We start from the raw sequence: 5,970 nt of genomic DNA, 5'->3' as shown, positions 1-5,970 counted from the left end.
TAGAATCAACATTTTGATCATGTGGTAAAACATTTCTCGATAAGTCGAGAAGTTGTGTTTATACATGGAGTTTAGTGGGAGTTACGGAATTTTAATTAGTCCGATATGTGGATGACATATTGATCATTGAGAATGATTTAAGACTTTTGGAGTATTATAATACATCTTGAATATCCGGTTTTATGAAGATAAATCCACATGATATTAGCATCAATAAGAAGTTTTACGTTGATAAGATTCATGACTAGTTCAATTAATTGAACATATTTGATTGATTCCATTTGCTTCCGCTACCGGATCAATTAAATGAGTAAAGATGTATAACACTTCATATACTTTGAGTATGATGAATTGTTTTCAAAATCGAATTTAAGTAATCTTTACCAAGTAAGCCATAAAGATTACCCTTAAGTGCTTATAGAAGCATTAAGGCTATAAAGCAAAGTGTTTATGATGCAATATTGTGTAAGGGTGTTACACAAGTGACAATTGACAATTGAGATTGCGCATGGTTTCCGACAAAACCATAATCAAAACACATTAAGATGGTTAAGATACCATTGTGGCTATGTTAATTAAGAAGTAGATTTTCTAGAATCGTTCTAGGAAATAAAGAACAATGAGAGATATTTATAACGGAAATTGAGTACACTTGCAATCATGAGATGTGCAAGAGGATAAGTCCCGCACACTGTGAAAACAGTGGGAGCCATTCTTGGGCTAAAGGGCCTATGTCTTGATTGGATCTCGACACGTACTCAGAAAGTTTTGTAATGCAAATGTATACATTACAAAGGAAAACGAGTATGTAGTAGGGTTGAGTAAGGTACAAAAAATTGATAAAACCTACTAACCAAAGTCTTCTCAAAGGCTAAACATGATGAGTCATGTCATTTCAATTGAGTTGAAATCAACAACTACATACAAGGTCAAATTAGATTATAGAATATGAAATAGTAATCAGGCATTGACTATTCATATGTGATAATCGCATTTGTCGTTCGAGTTTTACTTTAAAACTCTTTTATTATACTTTGTTACATCCAAACGGGTTGTAGAGACAACATTGAACCCCGTTAAAGTGAACACGGATTAGCATTGTATTCGCCCATAGTCACTTTTATGAGGTGACGTCTCGAAGTGACTAGAGTGTGATGCGATTGATGGCAAGTTCAAGTGCCATACAGTCATGTGAGATGACTAGTCGATCACATAGGCAGATTATTAGGAACATTTTGTCGGGCCTTATGACCGCTTATAGAGTTCTGGAAATTTATATAGCCTGGTCGTGGCGAGAGCTGCTATAGTATTCTAATGAGTCGATTCTTTTGACTAAAGACTGTTCGCCTAAGATGGCACAGTTTCAGATTAACTTTGATTTGTGTTACTACGACCTTCGTAAATGGAGTCAAATGGGCATATTTTGGGTTATGATGGCTGTGGCTAGTCGAAGGGAATAAGTGCGATAGGAATTGTCCACCCCCTTGTCAGGGTTATAACAATATCTCAGGGCCACTCGAGGAGTAATGAACTGGAAATGCGTGGCCACACTCGGAAGGTATCTATGATAGATAAATCCGGTCAATCAGTTATTCTCCAGATCGAGGAAACCACTCTCGATATGATCACTTGCAAGTACGACCTGAAACACACCTTGCATTGAGTGGGAGATAGTAATAGGACAAGAGAATTGGTGACGCACACTTGTCGAGGACAAGTAGGAGATTGTTGGGAAATGTGTCCTCAACAATAGTGCGATCACATGATTTAAATATCATTATTAAATCTCATTTTAAGAATACATGTGGGATGTAATATTTTATAGTCAACTGGTCCACACATATCAGTAATGATTGGCTGACTAGAGTTTGACATTACTGTCGTGCAACGGTGGTGATCAGTTGATCCCCTTAGGTCATACCTACAGAGAAATACTCTTAATTGATTATTCAATTAATCGTATATCGATACGAGTTAATTAAATTGCTTAAAATTGACGGATGATTTTGTGAGTATAATTTACGTATCTTATTGTAAATATGATTAAATGAGACACGGTCTAAGTAATCGAATTGTTTTATTACTTAGATGAAATCATTGTTTACAGAAACAATTGGAACGAAATGAATAAATCATTATAAATACAGAATGTTGTAATTTATAATTTGGAAACATTTTGGCACGAGTAATTACGAATTACTAGTCAATTTTGTAAATGACATATTTTATGAGTATGTTGATTTTTAATATGTTAAAAATACATTACATTGTGACATGTCATGTAACATGTTACATGTGACAAAATTGACAAATGACAAAATAAAATGGACCATCCATTTTATTATGAAAGTCTTAGAAATTAGAGGGAGTGTTGGGTTAATATTGTGTTTTCATATTAGTGGAAAACATAATTATTAAAGACTACCTACTAGCCTTGCAAGCCTAAGCTTTTGAGAAGAGCAAAAACAAAAGGCATTGGGCATACTACCCAATGCTCTTTTTCGGCCACCCACAAGAAAGAGAGAAGAGCTTTTCTCTTTTACATTATTATTCATTCTTCCCATCTAATTTTCTAGAGTAAGAAAATGCAATAAAAACTCTCTACAATTTGTGATAATTCTAGAGAAATAAACTCACATATACTCCCTCTTGACCGAGATTTTCAAGAGTAAAATGCAATTTATTTGTGTCAATTTTATAGTAAAACTAATATTATTACTAGATCTAAATAATATTAGTTATTAAGATATTTTCTTGGATATATGCTTTTGGGAGGGATTCTATACTTGAATCCTTGTTCTTCCATTTGGAGAGCTCAAGAACAAGTGAGTAGGTGAACTCACTTGTGCCCATAAATCCGAAAATCACAATGTAAGATGATGGTTTCTTCTTTATATTGTTTATTAGTTTGCATGCATAAGATCACTCATTAATTTTATGACAAATTAAAATAAAACATATATGAGTATGTTAAGTATATAGATCTACTTTTCTTTCAATTTTATCATGCCTTCAATTATTTTATTAATTATTATTATTATTGACAACATTAGTAATATGAGTAGCTAAATCCTTTCATGTTGGGATTAGGGAATCCATGGTAGGATTGTGACGATTTATTTGTGAGAATCTGTACCCATGGCAATTTACTTATAATACAGACTTAGTTGAGTGCACTCTTCTAAGTTACTTTTAATCTAGTTAAATTTACTCCTGGATCGGAAGATTGGACTAAATAGACCTGCTATGAACAGTAGACAACCCTGACGAGGACGGAAGTTAAGTTAGTGGAAATCTAGGATAGAAAGTTGACCGGAAGGACCTTTCCTGTATCCGTCTCTCAGTAGATTATCTAAGCTATTTGCAGTTGAATCGCTAGACTACCATGGTGAACCGAAATCCTGGCATGCTCTCTCTCATTTGATCACCTTTATTATAATTTCTGCCTTTTATTGCTCTTTCCTTTAAGCCTTTATTAGTTTAGAAACCAAACTCAAACCCCCCATTTGTGACCAAATAGATGGACCTTAACAGATATCTTGCCTCCCTTTGGAGATCGACCCGACTTCCCTAGCTATATTAGTTAGTGCCAGTTGGTTATTTTTGGTAGGTACACGACTAGCCTGTCAAATTTTGGCGTCGTTGCCGGGGAGGCAATAGCCCTATCTGTTTTTGTTTTCGTTTATTTTTATCCGTCTCAGGGAATTTTTATTCCTTGAGATAGTTCTCATTTATCTCCTTCAGTGCTGTGTATGCCCAGGTCAAACAGGTCGTATTAGTTCCAGCTGATTCGGAGCCAGAAAGACTGTTTCGGCATAGACTCCGTCTGCAAAGAGAACTTCGAAAGGAAGACTTGAGTACTTTCGAGCCCGAGCTACAACACTTTTTATTTGCAGAAGACCAGTCTTTTGAAGAAGACAATCTCATTTATGTCAACAAGCCAGTAAAGATGCCTAACATTGCAAGTCACTCGGAGCCTAAAGCATCCTCGATTCCTAAAGGTTTTAACCTCCAAACTGAGGACGGTAACACCTTCGATATCCGCCTGTCTTACATAAATCTGGTGGAAAGGAATCTGTACCGAGGTGTGGCGGGTGAAGATCCGCGAAAGCATATGGAAGTCTTTACTGACTATTACTCCACTATTCCCGCTACAAAGGGAGTAACACAACATAAGATAAAGCAAGTGCTTTTTCCCTTTTCTCTGACTGACTCAGCCCGTGAGTGGCTGACTGATCTTGACCGGACAGCTGCTGGTATCACCAATTGGGAGACTCTTGCACTTGCCTTCTACAAAAGATACTTCCCTCCTCAACGCACTAATCAGCTGAGGGGTAAGATTACTAGTTTTAAGCAGGCACCTGATAAGACTTTCTATGAAGCTTGGCGTCAGTTCAAGAAGTTGGTGAGGTCTCTTCCTCACCATGGTTTTGATCAGTGGTTGTAACACCCCCATACTCCAGTGCCTTACCAGGACCACTCAGGTATGAAGATATTACCATCTCGGTTACCCGAGGCATGATATTCATAAGACAATAACGCAACAACTTAAATGATATAACTTTTAGTGAAAAGTACAACTGAAACCAAATCCCACAATACGGGTACAAGTTCTTAAAACCAACTGTCTAATGAAATACTGAAATGTCATGAAACTATAAGACTACAGCGGAAGACTTCTATCGTCAGACGGTGGCACCTCCCAGCTATCCCAGTACTCAACTCAAACTCCGCACAATTCATTCTCGCTCACCATCCCCGAATGGATCACCGCAGATTTACAAAACAACAACCGGTCGTGATCGATCACACAACTCAATATATATCATCAATAAGATAAAAGACAGCTTAACCGTCACACACACAACCACACCAATTCCAACAATCTCAATCACCGATCGTCCCTTTGGACCGATCCTGCGATGGGGACCGCAGCCGCACCCACCAAATCCTCGCTCCTCATAACGAGCGATAACCCTGTAAATTAATGTGCACATCCCCTTCCGTGGTGGGTTCAGCGAAGGGCGAAACTAGGGCGTGAAGCCACTTCCGCAAGTGACCCCACTCACCCGAGGACACGCCTCGAGAACCAGAGACAAACAATCATAATCAACAACCGTCACAATACAATTACTATATTATTCAATCAACCACAACACATCAACAATCATCCATTATGAGACTAATACTGAGTAGGAAATCCTACCTGGAAAGCACAACTATCAGACGGTCTCTACAGCTGAATCAAAAAGCTTCTTCTACGAACCCTCCTCCTATCATACAACATACAAATGCTACCAAATCACAAACTACTCAAAAACCCCCAAATCCCTAGATTAGGGTTTAACCAACTAAAAGGAAAGACAACAAAAAGGGTACATAGATCTTACCCTTGACGCAAGGATCTCAACGGTATAACTAACGATGAAAACCGACCTTCCAAACTCCGAGATTTGCTAACAATGCGATTAAGATGATGAACGTACTTGCTTTCTCTCTTTAACAGTAAATTAGGTTTTGCAAAAGTGTTTAGTATAATGACGAAGAAGGTTATATATCTTAATCGCATAATTAGCAAAACCCGAGAAAAACTCCCCGTAAACCGGCTACTCGATCGAGTACCTAAGGTACTCGATCGAGTACCCCATTACTCGATCGAGTATCCTAGTTACTCGATCGAGTACCCCACAGGTCAGAAACTATTTTAAAACGCAACTCACCCTTACTCGACAGAGTAAGGCCTACTCGATAGAGTACCCAAAGACTCATAAATACGGAGTATTACAGTCTTCCCTCCTTAAAAAGAACTTCGTCCCCGAAGTTCAAACCACTACTAAACAAAGGTACTCCCTCAACACTTTCGACTCAACAACCAAAACAAAACTCAACATAAAACGTGTTACAAACCCAACTCATCCCGACACACATACCGACACAACATACAAAAAAGGTATGAAACTCTTAAAAACT

General features: G+C 37.7%; 1 non-coding gene across 1 annotated transcript; it reads right to left on the bottom strand.

Moving 5' to 3' along the window:
• Nucleotides 1-4,325: 4,325 nt before the first annotated feature.
• LOC141636491 (small nucleolar RNA R71) lies at nt 4,326-4,431 on the bottom strand. The gene has a single exon (XR_012541097.1). It is a non-coding gene; the product is annotated as a small nucleolar RNA R71 (small nucleolar RNA).
• Between the last annotated feature and the right edge of the window lie 1,539 nt (nt 4,432-5,970).

Source organism: Silene latifolia, chromosome Y, assembly GCF_048544455.1.
Source record: "Silene latifolia isolate original U9 population chromosome Y, ASM4854445v1, whole genome shotgun sequence".
Classification (NCBI taxonomy): Eukaryota; Viridiplantae; Streptophyta; class Magnoliopsida; order Caryophyllales; family Caryophyllaceae; genus Silene; species Silene latifolia.
Note: the sequence above shows the minus strand (reverse complement) of the source record. Positions and strands in the feature narration are given on the sequence as shown.